The sequence below is a fragment of the Triturus cristatus genome, chromosome 10 (assembly GCF_964204655.1).
Source record: "Triturus cristatus chromosome 10, aTriCri1.1, whole genome shotgun sequence".
Classification (NCBI taxonomy): Eukaryota; Metazoa; Chordata; class Amphibia; order Caudata; family Salamandridae; genus Triturus; species Triturus cristatus.
In genome coordinates this window covers 622,190,959-622,210,351 of record NC_140593.1, presented here as the reverse complement: position 1 = coordinate 622,210,351, position 19,393 = coordinate 622,190,959, and the positions used below count along the sequence as shown (strand labels likewise).

The following is a 19,393-nucleotide window of genomic DNA, read 5'->3' as shown; positions in this document are numbered from 1 at the left end:
CTCTGAGCAACTCTTTGGGTCATATTACAAAATAAATGAACAAATATATAAATACATTTTTTGCAAGAGTGGCAGGCAAGAGTGCATGTGGCACCCCAACTAATATTACCAATAGTTGTTAACGTCAACAATGTTAGTACCACATGTGTTTGTCTTCACTGTAACCCACACCTCTCCTTTTTTCTCCCCTTCCTCCAGATGGCTGAATTTCAACACTATCCCTCCAAATGTAACTCAGAACCAGATTGTGCCCTTAACAAGTATTAAATCAAAGCAACAACATGCTGCTTGACTACTATTAGACACAAGACATAGGACATTATGGAAATGTTTTCCAATCCTGGAATTTGTGTGCTAGCTTAATACCTTCTGGGTGTTGTAGTCTTGTTTTGCTTCTACTGAACTAATTGGACTAACACATCCAAATTAATGATTTGTAGGTGAAAAGTTCAGGACTGGGACAATGTCAGTAATGACCTAGAGTGTGGTGGTCACCCTAATTTAACCTGAAATCACACCACCCTATCGCACCAGCTCTACAGTCCGTACTGTGATTACTGATAAAAGAGAGATCCCAATACAGAACTGCCGGCCTCGTCCACAAAACTGTACATGGCCTCTGACATTCTTGCCTTTATTCCTCAACACAGAATCCTCAACTGGGCAATTTTGTGAGATATCAACTGAATGAATGTGAGCTGGATGAAAACAGCCTTAATCTGGAGCCAGAGCTCAAGACCAGGGTGTGCAACGCGAGTCCTGGACCTTGACAGATTTTCAAGACAATGTTGAATTAATGCATACGTTTTATTTGAAGCTGCTGTGTGGAAATGCATCTTACGAGGAAATCTAGAAAATTGGGCTTGAATCCAGTCCTGAAAACATTGTTTTGGCAGACCTGAGTTAGAGCCATGCAAAATGGGCTTCTGTGGGTTTAGAACTGGAGTTTTAATGTAATGGAGCCTAATTCGAATTAAGGGACGAGCCCCAACTTTTGGTTAGATGAGGTATCATGTTCCTGCAATAAGATTTTTTGTCCTCAGGCCATTACTGGCTTTCAACGCAAACCTCTAATCATGATCTGGAGAAATTGGTTATTTGTAATTCTTTGATGTCTGCAGGAGCAGCCCGTGCAGGTAAGAGTGGTGGGCCCGGTTGGGGGGATCTTGACAGACGATGACGAGGGAAAATTAATTATTTATCTGGTCGTCTTTCAAATCCCTCCCCCAACCCAGCACCACTGCCCCACCGGACTTACCTGCACGGGCCGCTCCAGGATATCTGAAAGATATATATTTTTTCTAAAAACATACAGTCAAATAAATGTAAGTGTTGCAATGTGATTTTGGCTCTGGAAATTTGGCAAGGCTAGATGGGCTAGCTTGACAAGGCCAAAGTGTGTTTTTTTTTGTCCCCTGGGTCTTGAAGGAGCCAAAAGGAACAGCCATACACTTGCCCTTTCCATCTGGGAAGTGCCAGACTGCCCGAAATCCCAGTCCAGCACAGCTTGTAACTATTTCGATGTAATAGTTGCTTTACAAAATACAATAAAAAGAATCATTCAATAGTTAACTTAATGAATGCCTTTCAAGAGCTCCAGCAGTGTCTCTCAAGTAATTCCTACAAACCTTACTTAACACCTTTCCACGGTGCCTGCAGTGCCGCCCCAAGCCTTTTCTAAATACAGAGAAGGTACGTCATGTTTTTTCTGTTCACATAAGCCATACAATAAGAGTTCACATAAAAGTCTATTTCTAAATAGCAGTGAGCTCCTCCTGTTGTGAATCTGAGAGCATGCCTTATTAATATTCCCTTGACAACATTTTCTGTTCCTTGTTCAGGGCTTGCAACTCCATATGAAAGCTATTACCAGTATGGGAAGCTTACTCTGATAAAGATCTCATGCATCCCTCTCTACCAAGAAAAACAGCTTGCATGCAACATTAAGTAAATAAGTGCTGGTGAGGGCACAATCTCTGGCCTTCACAAGCTGGCACAATAATTATGTTTCTTTTTTTTTTTAATCACAAGCATATGCCACGAAATGAAAAGAAAAAACATGCAGCCATCCAAATGTGTATGCCATGTGCTTGCAATACTAATTTGAACATGAAAAAAAAAATCACGGGTGTGGCTGTTTTTCTAGTGTTTATTAAATAACAAGACTTTCAGCCGCAGCCCGTGCAGGTAAGAGAAGTGGGGCGGGGATGCCGGGTTGGGGGGGATTCGACAGACAACCATGATGGGAAATCCCCCCACCTGGACCCACTGCCCTACCGCTCTTACCTGCACGGGCCGCGGCTGGATCCTTCCTGTTGTGCCATACAGTTTAGTGTCAATTGAGAAGGAAAAATAAATAAATCACCTTCTAACCATTTGCTCAAATTGCAGTTTACTACAACTTTATAACAACAACTTTTAAAAAGAGACAAAATAGAGGACACCATCTAACTGAGCGCCCAATATGCAGACAAAATAAATACCTGGTATTTAAAGTTAATATAAAAAATAAATGCAATAAAACACACTTTGAACCAGATTTGTCAACAAAGAGAAAGGAGCTACTTTAAGCAATTGTGAAAAATGTGCAGAGGCTTTATGCAGTCACTCAAAGCGAAGGGGCCATGGATAAAGTGGGTTGATCCAGTGCCTGGTGCAGTACGCTGTGGTGGGCAGAAGCAAAATGTGAATGAAAACTTAACAGAAAATGTCATGTCCACAGACTAAACCCCCACTATCGGGCTCAAGATAGGTGTGGACACTGGTGGATAATATATACACCCTCCCCCACACTAATTTTTTTTTTTGCCTGATTACTGTCCCTTTCATTATGACGCTGCAGAACAGCGGCCTTGGTTGCGCCAATTGGTATCTATCGTTTTCTAGTGTTTCTTCAGACTTGTTGCACCTGATTATATTGGCAGAGACGTTTTAAGGCTTGGACAATCAATCAGTTAAATACTTTATTGTATGATCAATTACAATTTTCACAACAATGAAGTAAAAAGAAAAAGACATTACAATATACAGTAAAATAAATACCTTAAAACTGCGATGTGGTTAAAATTATGGTTTCGCATTCACATAGGGCAAAAAGACGGAGAAAAGGTAATGTGCAAATGAGGTACCGATACTACAGCAGTATGTCAAGTCTAACCGCCTGACCAAATCCATGTATTCTGACAACACATCAAATTCAAGCCAAAGTGCATTATGTCCAGGGTGTGAAAGCTCAACCATCCGCAGTGCTGTGTGCCAAAAAATGTGAAGGCTCAACCAGCACCTTTTCTACAGCCGCCTATTCGTGCCACTTGGTACACATCTAAGGGGAGATAAAGTGCAAGGTTATTTGTAATTCTTTGATGTCTGCAGGAGCAGCCCGTGCAGGTAAGAGTGGTGGGCCCGGTTGGGGGGATCTTGACAGACGATGACGAGGGAAAATTAATTATTTATCTGGTCGTCTTTCAAATCCCTCCCCCAACCCAGCACCACTGCCCCACCGGACTTACCTGCACGGGCCGCTCCAGGATATCTGAAAGATATATATTTTTTCTAAAAACATACAGTCAAATAAATGTAAGTGTTGCAATGTGATTTTGGCTCTGGAAATTTGGCAAGGCTAGATGGGCTAGCTTGACAAGGCCAAAGTGTGTTTTTTTTTGTCCCCTGGGTCTTGAAGGAGCCAAAAGGAACAGCCATACACTTGCCCTTTCCATCTGGGAAGTGCCAGACTGCCCGAAATCCCAGTCCAGCACAGCTTGTAACTATTTCGATGTAATAGTTGCTTTACAAAATACAATAAAAAGAATCATTCAATAGTTAACTTAATGAATGCCTTTCAAGAGCTCCAGCAGTGTCTCTCAAGTAATTCCTACAAACCTTACTTAACACCTTTCCACGGTGCCTGCAGTGCCGCCCCAAGCCTTTTCTAAATACAGAGAAGGTACGTCATGTTTTTTCTGTTCACATAAGCCATACAATAAGAGTTCACATAAAAGTCTATTTCTAAATAGCAGTGAGCTCCTCCTGTTGTGAATCTGAGAGCATGCCTTATTAATATTCCCTTGACAACATTTTCTGTTCCTTGTTCAGGGCTTGCAACTCCATATGAAAGCTATTACCAGTATGGGAAGCTTACTCTGATAAAGATCTCATGCATCCCTCTCTACCAAGAAAAACAGCTTGCATGCAACATTAAGTAAATAAGTGCTGGTGAGGGCACAATCTCTGGCCTTCACAAGCTGGCACAATAATTATGTTTCTTTTTTTTTTTAATCACAAGCATATGCCACGAAATGAAAAGAAAAAACATGCAGCCATCCAAATGTGTATGCCATGTGCTTGCAATACTAATTTGAACATGAAAAAAAAAATCACGGGTGTGGCTGTTTTTCTAGTGTTTATTAAATAACAAGACTTTCAGCCGCAGCCCGTGCAGGTAAGAGAAGTGGGGCGGGGATGCCGGGTTGGGGGGGATTCGACAGACAACCATGATGGGAAATCCCCCCACCTGGACCCACCGCCCTACCGCTCTTACCTGCACGGGCCGCGGCTGGATCCTTCCTGTTGTGCCATACAGTTTAGTGTCAATTGAGAAGGAAAAATAAATAAATCACCTTCTAACCATTTGCTCAAATTGCAGTTTACTACAACTTTATAACAACAACTTTTAAAAAGAGACAAAATAGAGGACACCATCTAACTGAGCGCCCAATATGCAGACAAAATAAATACCTGGTATTTAAAGTTAATATAAAAAATAAATGCAATAAAACACACTTTGAACCAGATTTGTCAACAAAGAGAAAGGAGCTACTTTAAGCAATTGTGAAAAATGTGCAGAGGCTTTATGCAGTCACTCAAAGCGAAGGGGCCATGGATAAAGTGGGTTGATCCAGTGCCTGGTGCAGTACGCTGTGGTGGGCAGAAGCAAAATGTGAATGAAAACTTAACAGAAAATGTCATGTCCACAGACTAAACCCCCACTATCGGGCTCAAGATAGGTGTGGACACTGGTGGATAATATATACACCCTCCCCCACACTAATTTTTTTTTTTGCCTGATTACTGTCCCTTTCATTATGACGCTGCAGAACAGCGGCCTTGGTTGCGCCAATTGGTATCTATCGTTTTCTAGTGTTTCTTCAGACTTGTTGCACCTGATTATATTGGCAGAGACGTTTTAAGGCTTGGACAATCAATCAGTTAAATACTTTATTGTATGATCAATTACAATTTTCACAACAATGAAGTAAAAAGAAAAAGACATTACAATATACAGTAAAATAAATACCTTAAAACTGCGATGTGGTTAAAATTATGGTTTCGCATTCACATAGGGCAAAAAGACGGAGAAAAGGTAATGTGCAAATGAGGTACCGATACTACAGCAGTATGTCAAGTCTAACCGCCTGACCAAATCCATGTATTCTGACAACACATCAAATTCAAGCCAAAGTGCATTATGTCCAGGGTGTGAAAGCTCAACCATCCGCAGTGCTGTGTGCCAAAAAATGTGAAGGCTCAACCAGCACCTTTTCTACAGCCGCCTATTCGTGCCACTTGGTACACATCTAAGGGGAGATAAAGTGCAAGGTCAGTTCTGAAAGGCGGGTCTTATTCCTACAATTTAAATACTGCCTCCATTTTCCTCTCAGCTAATGTAACATGGAAAGGGGATAAGGTGCAAGGTGAAAACAAAACTGTAGGTGATGTGATGGCAATTCAGTTAAAACCAATGAAAACAATGTCTTATTAATAACTGTCCCAAGGTTCTGGCTGTGGATGGAGTACCAGCATTTCACTTTCAATCCAGGCTATACAGTACTTTGGTGTGACTGGTTCCAACCACAATGTTATGATATTAGGTGTTACAGTGGCTGACTGACATCAGATGTTGCATGCCTTTAGCTGTTCCCCTAATATGGAATAATATTTTGTTACTCTTGCTAGTTCCATGGGTCATCAAGCGTAGATGACCATGCCCCTGCAGGTTCTTAACATCATACTTTAACCCCTTCGCCGCGGCAGGAATTCCGCCGCGGCGCTGGGGGGGGTTTGGGGGCAGCGCGGTGGCGCTGTGCTCGTGACGAGCAGGGAAGGGGTTAAAAGCAGCGGCTTAAAAAGTTTGCGTCTGTCGGTTATCAACGCAGGATAACAGCACACTGGGAATTCCCATAATGGTTAGGCCACCAATCTCATGTTGAGTATATTTTTTAGAGCGGGCCTTTAGATAGGGTTGTAGAGCTGCAGTCTCATTTGATTAAGTTTTAAGGCATGGGCAAAGTGGTCAATTGCCCAGGGCCACCAACTTCCAAGGGGCCCTATGGGAAAGTGAACTTACTCTCTATTTCACATGTTTCTGTATCTCAACATCTCCTCCTCTTCACTGCATGCCTCTGCTTCTTCATGTGGCTCTGTCTCTCTCTCTCTACTCAGTGTCCTCTGAAGAGGTTTTGGGCCAGATGTAGGCCCATTTGATTTTGCGCCTCGCAATTTGCTACAAATTGCGAGCCGCAAATTGCAAGGCGCAAAATCAATTGTACAACAGTGTGTTTAACACTGTTTGCAATTCCCAATGGGGAGGGCTGGCATTCCCAATTGGCTCGCAAATTGCAAGAGGCTTATTAATATTAATGAGCCTCGCAATTTGCGAGCCAATTGGGAATGCCAGCCCTCCCAGGGATGGTGGCCTGCTGGGCTTAATATAATACACACAAAAAGTAACCGGATGGGATATTAACTACAATGAAAAAATGAGTGTGAACAATACTAAATGAAAAAGGGGCAATTGCCTTTTTAAAGACGAGAACCCTCACTCACCCGAGGGTGACATGCTTCATCATTGGGTTCCCTCTTGCACACTGTGCCCACAAGGTGCACAGGGCCGGACTGGGACCGAAAACCGGCCCTGGCAAAGTTCTCTGGAGCCCGCCTCCTCCCCTCGCGGGGGGTTGGGGGTGCCGCCGAGCTCTTTGCCAGGGCCGGTGTTCGGACGATTTTGTTACAGGGCCGATTTTGCAGCTATGCTGTAAAAAACGGCCCTGTAACAAAAACGGCCCCCAGGGGCCCAAAACCGGCCCTCACCCGTGCGGCGCACCGGGGGATTGCCCGTTGCCTGCTGCGGCCAGTCCGGCCCTGAAGGTGCACAGTGTGGGCTGCAACTCTCCCACAGGAGAGGAGCGTGAGGTGTTTAATACTCCAATGTTTTAAATGAGTGAGGGGCAGAGTGCAAAACCATCTCATATAGGGAGAAAATACTTTAATGAGTTTCCCTTATGGACAGAGTTCAAAAACAGTGTGAGCGATTTGGTTATGGATGTTCCCTAACAGACTAGGTCAACATGTTTCTGCCTTCATGACCATAGGTTTGTGGCATTCCTCAGGATCAACGTAATGTCACTCTGCTAACAATGTGACCACAATGTCTGTAACTGCCTTTTAATAAAGTAGTTTTTTTTAAAATGCAGCCCGTTTTTCATAAAGGAAAACGGGATGCATTTAAAAGAATAAAAATGAAACATTTTCGTTTCATTTTTTAAGGGCAGGAAGTGGTCCCTGGCACCAATGCCTGCCCTTAAAAAATAATTTTGCATGCATTTGCAAAGGGGAAGGGGTGCCCTGTGGACCCCTTCCCATTTGCGAATGCATTATCACCTACTTGCAGTAAGTGGTAATTGCGAGTGTTTTGCGACCGCGGTTGCAAAACATTAGTACATGAGTTTGAGACTCGCTATTTTGAAGGGAACGCCCCTTCCAAATAGCGAGTCCAAACACTTTATTGCGAGTCGCAATTTATTTGCGACTCGCAAAATTGTGTTGGTACAAGGCCATGACAATTTTAGCATGCGCAAACGGGTCGCTAACCCAAATGCGCATGCTAAAATTGGTTGTACATCTGGCCCTTTGACTCCTGGGCCATACATCTTTAAAACGTTTCTGTATGAAGCTGTTTTTGAAAATGTTACTAATTCGGTATTGTTGGCCACCATTCTGAATTGTATTAACAGAAAAGGAATAATAAAATTCAAGGTTGTTCCAAACAGGGTCCCCCAAAATACACCTTGCGCGGGTCCCCAAAATCCTTAAGATGACATTGCACTTGGAGGTATCTCTGCCGGTGGTGTTCTAGGATCCAGACCCCACTTCAGCTTGCATTGCTCTAGACAGTAAAGGTATATATAGTGCTTGGATTTGTTAAAAGAGGAGTGTCAGTGGGAGCCCGTTAGCACTGGAAGGCAAGTATCCGCTCTTCCAGTGTTACCTTGGCCCTCTGCTCCCAGTGGTACTGGAACAATCATCAGAGTGGGGGTGCTGCCATCAATGTTACATCACTGAAGTCATAACGATTGTGGAAAGCCCAAGCATTCAAGAATAAGTGTAGCAAATAAGCCACACCCACTCAGCAGGAGTGGCATGTAGACAGGGGTGCACTTTGGAACATACAGCCACAAATCTATTACTTTACCAGACAGCACATTTCCCATTGAAATGGCAACAAAAATCACCCTGACATGCAGTTTTACTGATAAAACCATGGCGCTCAAACGATAATGTGAGTATTGCGTTTCAGCAAATATTTATCCTTTGCACATCACTATGTATCTTGATTTGTTTTCATCCTATTAAAATCTTTCCTTTCATTACACTTCAAAACTACAAAAATTTGAGAATTTCATAAACGCTTTCCTAACTGCTGATATGTTTTTAAATATTTGCACCGTTCATTTACGGGTTTTTACATTGTGTCGCGAGTTAGGAAAAACTGACATTCTAAAGTCTTTCCTTTCATTCGCAGTACCCAACCCAGCAAGATAGTCAGATAGTTCATCCCACAAAATGCTCCAACTTCTCTAAATATAAGAAATGCAAACAGCAATCTCTATGTTAGAATCCACAGTAATTTGTCAGAACATAGAGCCTCTCATTGGACCTCAGTCTTTGAACATCCACACAGGTGACATGATAAAAACAAAATTAAAGGCATCTTTAATTCTCATTCACCTTCTGAACTTCAGCATGGTTATTTTGGGGGCCTGCAGCACCCGTACTTCCACACCTATGCCGGTCCAACCTGCCTTATAAATATTCCCCTGTTGTCCAAAATATTAAAGGGATCGCAAGATAATGCTCCTCTCGTGCAACAAATTCAGCATAAGAGCAGAAACAGTTTTGAGGGAGGTATAACAAGGAGTATGTTCTCAGAAATAATTCTCACTTTTCATACCAGAGCAAGGAGAACTTCTTTTTTAGCCAAAAAGGGTATGAAATGCTGTTGGGGGGTGGGGCGGAGAAAATGACAAACTGCACTTATCTATACCACTCTAAAGTGCCTGTAGAATGGTATTATCAACCAGTCCTGACTTTTCATCTTACAGCAAGTTGTATTGTGGGACTTTTAGTTTTGCTTTTAACCATGGCATTTCCTCCTCGTCAGACCTCCCTGTCGCAGTCCTTAACATATGAGTAATAGCTCCTCCCCACAGAAATTCAGACAAAAAACTTCCTTGGTCCCATCCCTACCCTCCAGGCCACTCCCACATCCTGTGGCACATAACCCCTGACCTACTGAACCACATCCTGTTGTTTTTTTCTGAAGTTAAACGAGCGAATCTCTCTGCTGGATGCAGCTCATAGATTACGTAAGTGTTGGCGGTCTGCTGTAGCAACCGTTGAATTTCTGGGTTACTTGGAGTCCCTGCTAAAGCGGGCCCATTTGGTCCACAGTGTTGGCCTGACCTCCCCTTCAGGTCACCTGGGGTGTTCCTGGGATGGGGACGTGTTTCTCTACCCTGTCCTTTCCCGGTTCTTTGTTTATTGCACTTGCTGGTGAAGTCCCTGCTTCAGTGGGACCTCCTGGTGTGTTGATAGAGTTTGAGGCCCCTCTTCGGGGGAGGGGGCGCTCAGCGTCGGCCACGTATAGTGGTGGTGGAAGGCACAGGTCCCGTTGGAGCGGGATCACTGTGTCCTCTGTGTGTCTCAATCGGGCTCCAGTTCGGTGGTTCGCTGCTGCTGTGACACGGCCGGGCTATCGGGACCGGGCCTCGGGGAGCATTGGAGCTCTTTTGAGCGTACAGAAGGGGCCGGTTCACTGTCTATCTTGGCGTTTCTCTCGGGCCGATGTGATACAAGGGGGTTAATTGTTCCTGATATTGGCATTTTGGCTGGCTTACATATTTGACAGTCTACTTACTTGTTGCTGTGACTGCACGTTGGTGTTCTTCTGGTGCTCTGACTCGGGCACGTAGGGGCAGAGCTTGGTTGTGTCCCTTGATTTATGGAAATTTGGGACTCTGTCCTTTCGGTGGGAGGGGGGCTTGATGTATGCCTTTCCTCTCATTGCCTTGATTCTGAGGGTCCTGCTGAAGGTCAAGTTGGACCGGGCATCTGTGATCCTGGTGGCGCCTGCCTGGAGCCAGAGGCCTTGATTTCCTCTGTTGCTGCGGTTGGCAGTGGGGCCATGCTGGCCATTGCTGGTGGATCCCTATCCCCTTTCGATTCCTCCTCTGTCCTGGAATAGCTGTTGAAAGGATGAACCTCGTGGCTATGGAGTGTTCTCCTGTGGTGGCTCAGTTTATCCAACAGTCCTGGCGTCCTTCACACTTAAATCCTATGCTCAGCATTGGTTGTCTTTTCAGGATTGGTGTGCGGATAAGGGCTGGTCTGCTTTGGTGTTGGATCCTGTGCGTGTCTTGGATTTCCTGTATGATGGATTTGAATTAGGTCTGGCTTTTTCCTCCTTACGGGCTCAGTGGGTGGCCATGAGTGCCTTTCCGGGTCAGGCCTTTGAGTCGGTTGTTCCTTTGGTGTCCCGGCTGTTGAGTTATTTTCTCAAAAAGAGGGTGGTTAAGTCCTTTACACCAGGTTGGGATCTCCCGTTGGGGCTGAAAGCTTTGCAGTCTGCTCCTTTTGATCCTCTGGAGGTGGTGTCTCTGCATTTCCTGATGATAAAGGTGGTTTTCTTTGTCGCTATCACCTTGGCCCTGAAGGTTGGGGAGTTGGGCTTGTTCCTTTGTTCTGAGACCTTTTTGAGGTTCTTTTCGGATCACGTTATTCTCCGGCCTGATCTCTCCTTTGTTCCTAAGGTTCCTTCCTTGTTTCACTGCTCGGAGGATCTGGTTCTTCCCATGTTGTGTCCTGATCCTCAATCTGAGGATGAGGTGAGAATGCTCTGTTTGGATATTAAATGGGCTCTTAGGGTGTACTTGGTTTGTACAGAGCCGTTTGGTAAGTTGGATTCTCTTTTTGTGACTTGTGGCCTGGCGGGCCAGGGTCTGAAGCCTTCTGGTGCTACTCACAGTAGGTGGCTGAGGTGGGCTGTTGGGGCGGCTTATGAGTCCAGTGGAGTGCAGGTGCCTGGGTCGGGTCTAGGGAGATCGACTCGGGGGATGGCTGCTTCCTGTGCTTGTTTTCATGGGGCGTCTATGGCTGAGATCTGCAAGGCCGCTACTTGCAGTACCCCACACACCTTTATGTCATTGTAATGACTGGCGTTTGCAATGGTACGCGTGGGAACGACACGTTCATTGTAGTGCCTGCGTTGTAATGGCACTGCGTTGTTCTGACAGAATTGTAAACGCTGTTTCCCATCTGCTCATATGTTAAGGACTGTGGCGGAGAGGTCTGACAAGGAGGTAATGACTGGTTACTTACCGGTAATATTCATTACTCTGAGTCGTTAAACTCCCTGTCACAGTCCTGGTTCCCATACCTCCCTTCCTGTTCGGCTTCTGGTGATTGGTGGTACAGGATGTGGCTCAATAGGTCAGGGGTTATGTGCCACAGGATGTGGGAGTGGCCTGGAGGGTAGGGATGGGACCAAGGGACTTTTTCGCTTGGAATTTCTGTGGGGAGTTGCTATCGCTCATATGTTAAGGACTGTGACTGGGAGGTCTACGACTCAGAGGAATGAATGTTACCTGTTAGTAAACGGTCATTAGGGCCTCAAAATTCGAAGATGAAGAGTGATTGTGGCTAAAAATCCAAGTCAGGCTGAAGGTGTCCCACGTGAGATGAAGTAACTTGGCAACTTATGTTGCGCACAAGATAGGCACACACCACACAGCTTGCTCGAAAAGGTTTTGAATATGCATCTTGACACACATGCACCTAAGCAGCAATTTGTCAGAGTTTACATGCACATCCACATAAGTCTTTTTGTCAGTTTTAGCTCCACGATAATTAACAATATGTTTTTGTATAATTTCCTTTCTATTTAGCCTATAGTGCTCTCAAACCTAACTTCCTCCTCTGCTTGTAGAAGGAAAAACACAGACCCGTAGAGAAGCCCAAAAGGATATTCCACTAAGGTCACACACTAATTACGCATCAGTTGAGGCACATTATAGGTATTAGTCCTACAAGAGTTTCATATAGCAACAAAGTCAAAGAGAATTTTGAAGTCCACAAACAAATCAAAGAGTTTCGTTAGTTATCATTTGTTTATTATTCTTTTCTTGGATTGTCCAAATTTCATTATAACACATAACAGCCGACACGTGTTTTGTCCATCCGGACTTTTTCAAGGCTGTAACAAATGGATATAAATATACAATATTACAAAATACATAGAAACAATAGCTATACAAAGTGTTGATGTTAAAAAACACAATTTTGCTATAAAAAGGTCCTCTTGTTAAAAAACAAATTCACACTATAAAGTATCTTACACTCCAACAGGAACTTGATGGTTCTACTGGTGGTGGCTCTCTCTACTCTATTGCTAACATCTTCTTTACCAACTGTATACTTATGGCCTTCTTTTTCGTTGTATTGACTGACACCAGCCCCTCATTTGTATCGAGTGTCAATATATAAGGAATCGATACCGCATAAATATATGTAAATTTGTTTTTTAACAAGAGGACCTTTTTATAGCAAAATTGTGTTTTTTAACATCAACACTTTGTATAGCTATTGTTTTTATGTATTTTGTAATATTGTATATTTATATCCATTTGTTACAGCCTTGAAAAAGTCCGGATGGACGAAACACGTGTCGGCTGTTATGTGTTATAATGAAATTTGGACAATCCAAGAAAAGAATAATAAACAAATGATAACTAACGAAACTCTTTGATTTGTTTGTGGACTTCAAAATTCTCTTTGACTTTGTTGCTATATGAAACTCTTGTAGGACTAATACCTATAATGTGCCTCAACTGATGCGTATTTAGGTTTTGAATATGCATATGCTGCACAATCCTGGCACTGATGATGTAACAAGTTGATTAAAAGTATAGTTACCATTTTGAGTGCCTGGCCAGGCAGGGAAGGGGGAAGTATTCTGTTCCTTTTAAAGTGAGGGATGTTGAAGGACTATGACATCACTTTCACGGTCTTCACTTCATGTGCTTCTCATTGTTTATGCTAATGAGCGCCTCCACGCAATTTCGAGGGACTTGCGCCCTGCTCTCTATGTATGTATATTTAGTATGTTTTTTCGAAACGACAGTAGTCTGGCGACGCAGATAAAACCATTTCAAAGGCCTAACATAGCCAGCATAAGCCTGCCACTGCTTCACCGCTGTGACAGGAATGCCGATCAAAGGGGAGACACCCAGAACAGGAATATATTATTTACTTTCAAAATACAGTGCACACCTGCTGCTGATTAAGAATTTACCTGGTGTGTTTTTAGGGACCGTTTCTGCCTTCAGTCAAATGGAGAGTATTTCCACAGCTGTGATAGTGTTATGTCACCCGCTTCAGTGCGGTTTATATCCACAGTACAAATGCAGTGCAAACCCTAGGTCGACATTCACTATATGCCCACCTCTGAAATACAGTGCCTGCCGCCTTCATAAAGGAGCTGCCCTCTCACTGCTACAGCACAGGGTCCCACCACAGGGTACACAGACTGCTGGCATTCAATAGTGTTTACCCCCTGCTTAAAAATGGTACAACTGCTGAAACTCAGCTGCGCACAACGCCTTCTGCAATAATAGTACACCTGATGATGAAATAAACGGTGCACGCGACTGCCGGCACATGCACATTGTTTACCCAGAGGTGAAACCCAGTGTTTGCCCACTGCTTAATAATTATACGCCCACTGCAGATGTTCACTTGTGCACACCCACTTCTCCAATAATGGTATACCTGGTGATGAAATGCTGGGTGCACAGGAATGTTGGCATATACATCGTGTTATTCCACAGCTGAAACACAGTGTGTACCAACTGCTTAACTGCTACACACACTGCTGTACACCCACTATACGTGCTGATGAAATACAGTGTACAGACGGCTGTTGGCATACACTGGTGTTTGTCAATTGCTGAAACACAGGGCTTACGAGCTCCTTACAGGGGTATACCCACCTCAGAAACTCGTGGTGTACACCCACTTCTGCAAAACAGGGTGTACCAGGCGAAACACGGTATTTACCCACAACTGCAATCCAGTGTACGCCGTATGCTGGGATACAGATAGTCAGTCTTTACCCACAACTGAAACACAGTTTTTACCAGTTACTTGAACGCGGCACACCCACTGCGGAAACTTAGTGTGTACTGTACACCCACGTCTGAAGCACTTGTTATGCCCCCTACTGAAATGCAGTATACATCGAATTCTGGCATACAGACAGAGTTTTCCCAGTGCAGAAACACAATGTTTAAACTCTGCTTACAACGGAATGTTCGCTGCTGAAATCCGCTGTGTACACTAACTTCTGAATTACAGTGCACGCCCTTTAATTACACGAGCTGCTGCGGCCACGGGTGTGTACCCTCAAGTGATGTGCCTTACCTTACGCCGATTGAGCCCACTCCCGCGGCGCACGTGACCCCGTCTTCCTGTTCTACCGTGGTTTGGGCCGGTCCCCCCCTCACACAGCGGTTCCCTCCGTGTGGGCAGCAGTGCATGGAACCGAATGTTACAGCCCGCCCGAGCGCTCCGCCGAGCAGGCGATGCACATTACAGAGCGCAGGCTGCCTGGATGGAGGTGGGAGGGACCGAGCCCGGCTGCAGCCGGTGCATGCACTCCGCCTGCCCCTCCCGGACCCGCAGGCTGGGGCTCCTGTCACGGTTTGGCTTCGAGTTTGAGGTGCCTTCGGTGGCATCCCAGGCTGACACCGTGTGTAATTCGTAAACGGTAATTTAGAGTCAACAGCACCAGCTGTTGAGAGGCAGAAAGTACCCTGTGTGGTGTCGGTGTGGCATTACGAAGGTAGCAGGATCCGGATTTAGGAGTGTCAGTGTGTACCCCAGCTTTGGAGCGAAGAGGGTGTGTGGGGGGGCAGAGGTCAATCAGTTAGGTCAGACAGCGGAACGAAAATGCCCACATCACGTCACCAGCAAAAAGTGTCTGATCTTTACGGTAGACGAGTGGAAAGCTGCTGCGTGGGCACCTTCAAAGGTCTAGCACAGGCCACTCAGGGCTGACGTATTATCAGTAGTGTTGGGCGATCCGCTGAAGGCACGTGCCAGGCTCGAGCCTGAAGTCTGGCTCAGCTCGAGGTCCTGTTGAAACCTCGAACCCATAACGAGAGAACTTTCACGTGACTTCTGCTTGCCTCCCTCCCTGTTCTAGCCAGAGCTGCCGACTTTGGAACTGGGGAACCAGGTTTGAGTCTCAGTGATGGTTAGCATTCTGTGAATCTGTGTAAATCACTTAATCTTCCCGTGACTATAAACCTTAAATGCGACCTTGTGTAAATGTAACTGGTGCTTATGTAAAGTGCTCCATGTTCGTGCTTTATAAAAACTGCTGAAATATGTACAGAGGTAACAACAAAGCCTTAACATAAGGAAAGACATATAGATACTCATTTACTGGCTGATTTGTATAAAGTGAATCCAGAAAACCATAACAAATCGTAGCATCTCCGGTTAAATTGTGTGATCTTAGGCGCATTTTATTTCAGCGAAACTTTTTTTTCTTCACTATTGTGAATGAAAGTACTTTCAAATATGTGAGTTAAGAATACCAGCCATACAAAAACCCATTGTGCTTGATTTAAAAGAGCTATAATGTTGCTCTATAATAACCTGGGCTATGTACAGAGTTTACAAGACAATTGTCTAATCTCTTAGTTCATAAATGGTTCATATTTACTATCACTTTTAATAAGTATTTCTCAGTGCATTGCTATAATGTGCCGTATTAATGCCAAAGCTCCCACATGTTAAAAAAAATGAACTTTACTGAATTTTGAAGAGACTTTATCATATTTTTTAACAACAGATTTTATTGAATTTCCAAAGTACCAGATGGGTGGAGCCCGGCAAGCAAAGTACATTTGAAATGCATTCTGTAAAATCTCTAGGTACTGTAGATTACCCACCCCTAAGGTCTGCGGAACATCAGACCAAAGAAAACACCCCGCCCCCACCACCCGAGCGAGCGCCATACATATTTTAAAAACATTATATGCACATATCGAAGAAATTCCCGTCTACGTCTTTGTAGCACTAACACCTTAAACTGCTAAATCGTTCACCACCAGCCGTTCATAGGCTCCCGGGTGGCTGGCTGCACCATTAAGGACAAATCAATACCCCTGTACTTGGCCCACCGAGCCCAGATCTTCCCATGCTTCTGTGGACAGCCCCTCTCCTGGAACACCGCAACCTCCGATGACATGCACCTATCCAAGGCCTTTTTTCAGTTAGTTATACAGGGCGGGGACGTATCTTTCCAGCGCTGTGCTATGTCCCGCTTAGCCAATGTGAGACCCAGAAACAGAAGGTGTCTTTTATACCTGTTACCCCGATGTCTTCTGTGCTGTGTAAAAGCGTCAGTCTAGGGTCTGTTGGGATATCCCATACCAGAAAGTGCCCCATGCAAGACAGCATGCCAGACCAGAAGAGCTGCAATGCCCCGCAGCTCCACACCGTGTGGAGAAATGACCCCTCGTCCGTGCCACAATGGAGACAGATGGGGGACTGAATAGCCCCTATCTTCCAGAGGCGAAGACGCGTGTAATATATCCTATGGAGGTATTTAAATTGGATTAGTCTGTATCTAGTGGAGACGGCGGCGTACCTAAGGCTAGCCAGTGCCTCGGCCCAATCATCGTCCGTCAGGGCGGGCAGGTCCACCTTCCAAGCCGCCTGGGTTCAGTGAATAGTGGTCTTGGAGTGTGTAGTGAGAGTTTGATAGATTTTCCGGATTTTGTGGGCCCCGAGATCACCCATCAACAAACGACCTTCCAGCAGGTGGAACTCGGGTAATGACTCAAGATGCCGTATCAGGGGGGGTCAATGCGTGACGGAGCTGCAGATACCGATGAAACTGAGATTTGTGAAGGTCAAAATCCGCCCGCAGCCTTTAAAGGGATTTAGGAGTGGTCCCCTGCATATCGTCTCCGAGAGTGGATATCTCGATATCATCCCATCTGTGAAACCCCAACAATGCCGAGACAGGCCGGAGGTGCGTTACCTGCCAGAGAGGAGTGGCGCCAGGAACTGTACCCCACCAACCCATGGACCGAGACTTTATCATCTTTTACCTGTTGTTTGCTGTATGGTTTACATTGTAAACCTTTTCATGGCTCAGCTCATGCATGGGCTCTAAGATACGAGCCAGACCCTTGGCTCGCCTCTGACTCGGCTTTCTCTGTCAGTTTGTTGGCTGGCTCGCCTCGAATTACCAGAGGTGTTTGCGTGGTACCAGTATAGTAGAAGAATGGCACTGCATATGAGGAATAAGGTGCTTTGGCTTTGCTGAGGGTGGAACGCGGGGCTGCGGCATGGATAACGGGCATTGAAGGTTTCGGTCTACATTGACAAAGGCAGACAGGTTGATGACTGAGGAGGGTAACAGGGGATGTTTTATTTTATTTTTATTATTATGGAGTTTTATATTGCGCGGACTTGACCCGAAGTAATCGGGTATCAGAGCACTTTACACGAGCACCAGTTGCGTTACATAAGGACACATTCATTTTTATTGTAAATTGGATCCAATACGCACATGACAAGCTAACATAATTACTGTTGAGATGAATTTAATATGATGGATAGAAGTGAGTTTATTAGCAAAGTATAGTTAGGCCACATTTATATGAAAATTCCATATTTGATCAAACGGATGCTGTTCTGTCATTCGCTCCTGTATCTACCCCCTCCCATTCTGTCCCCTTGCTTATCTCCTCTCCTCACAAGCTCTGCTGAGCGAAGTCAAACTGATGTAATAGGTTTTTACTGTTATGATTTGAATGAACTTTCCAGTGATCCTAACTGTAACAGTTTTCAAGTTACTTCTGCTGTAGTTCCATTGCTGAGCCTAACCTCATTCATTTCTGTGATGTGGCTGCATTTGACGCAGCCCAGCAAGTTGTCTTGCTGAGTTGCACTCTATCAAATAATGATACAATTTGGCCTTAGTCACCACAATCCACAACTGGTTGCCCTAAAGATTTCTCAAGCACAACCCCACAAAGATTGAATTCAGCCTACACTCCAACAGCTGACACAAATATGGCAACCAAAGTTGATGAAATTTAGGGGCATATTCACAACAAAGCTGCAAAGCGTGTCGTTAAACCAAGAAGGCTACAACCTGCTCCGTCACTTTAGAAACGCAGGGCTGCACCATATTACAAGAATATGGTGCAGCCCTGCGTTTTCCCCTGTACTGGTGCTAAATTTAGCTGCCTACCACCAACGCAAGCACCCTTGTACCATAGTGCAAGGGTGTCTGCGTTGAGGGGAATATTGTTTTTATGCAGGAAGGTCTCCCTTCCTGCACATAAACAATCTTTAATTGGTATTTTGTTATGTGTGCTGCTTAATGCAGTACTCATAGAAGTTACAAAATGTAATTTTATTAAATGGTCATTTATGTGCAGTAAGGGAGACCCTTCTGCACATAAGCAATCATTGGCATTTTGCTGTTCCATGTGTGCTGCCATGGAAACAGCAAAAACGGGGAGAAATAAAGCATTTCTGCTTGTTTTGCCTGGTTAAGACCAGATTTTAAAAAGAAACCTGGACAAATACATGAATATAGAAGAGTCTAAATAAAATGAATACCATCAAACCGGAGCCCTAATTATGAAGCTTTCCTACCTCTTCAAAAAGGTTATCATCGTGTGGGACTCCTACACCATTAAAACCAATCCACTGGCCAGGCTATAAATCACCAGGTACAACAAACTGACTATGCACAAACTGGCCTTCTCACACTTTGTTTCACGTTGCACACACTGCCATGCACATCCAATCCTTGGCCTCTCTGCAGAGCACACAGGACAACAGTCCCATATGCGCCAGTTGTACTTTTGGGAAAGTGTGACACGTGCAGACGGGGGACTGCAGAAAGATATGAGGAGTACAAGGCCATAAGATTCTAACAGAGTGAAAGACTGCAGACAGGGGGTGTGTGTCATACACTCCAAAGAACTCCTTCACTGCCAAAGACTTTAGTAATGTTTAATTCACAGTC

The 19,393-nt window shown here is 44.6% G+C and overlaps 1 protein-coding gene and 1 long non-coding RNA gene across 2 annotated transcripts in view; one reads left to right on the top strand and one right to left on the bottom strand.

Moving 5' to 3' along the window:
- LOC146789809 (ankyrin repeat and fibronectin type-III domain-containing protein 1-like) overlaps window positions 1-14,956 on the bottom strand; it is a 2,714,698-nt gene extending 2,699,742 nt beyond the window's left edge. Inside the window, exon 1 of the mRNA XM_085632159.1 lies at window positions 14,752-14,956. The gene's annotated coding sequence lies outside the window, so the exon portion shown is untranslated. The remainder of the gene's footprint in view (window positions 1-14,751) is intronic.
- LOC146789808 (uncharacterized) overlaps window positions 14,834-19,393 on the top strand; it is a 28,190-nt gene continuing 23,630 nt past the window's right edge. Inside the window, exon 1 of the long non-coding RNA XR_014970170.1 lies at window positions 14,834-15,097. This is a non-coding gene — a long non-coding RNA (uncharacterized LOC146789808). The remainder of the gene's footprint in view (window positions 15,098-19,393) is intronic.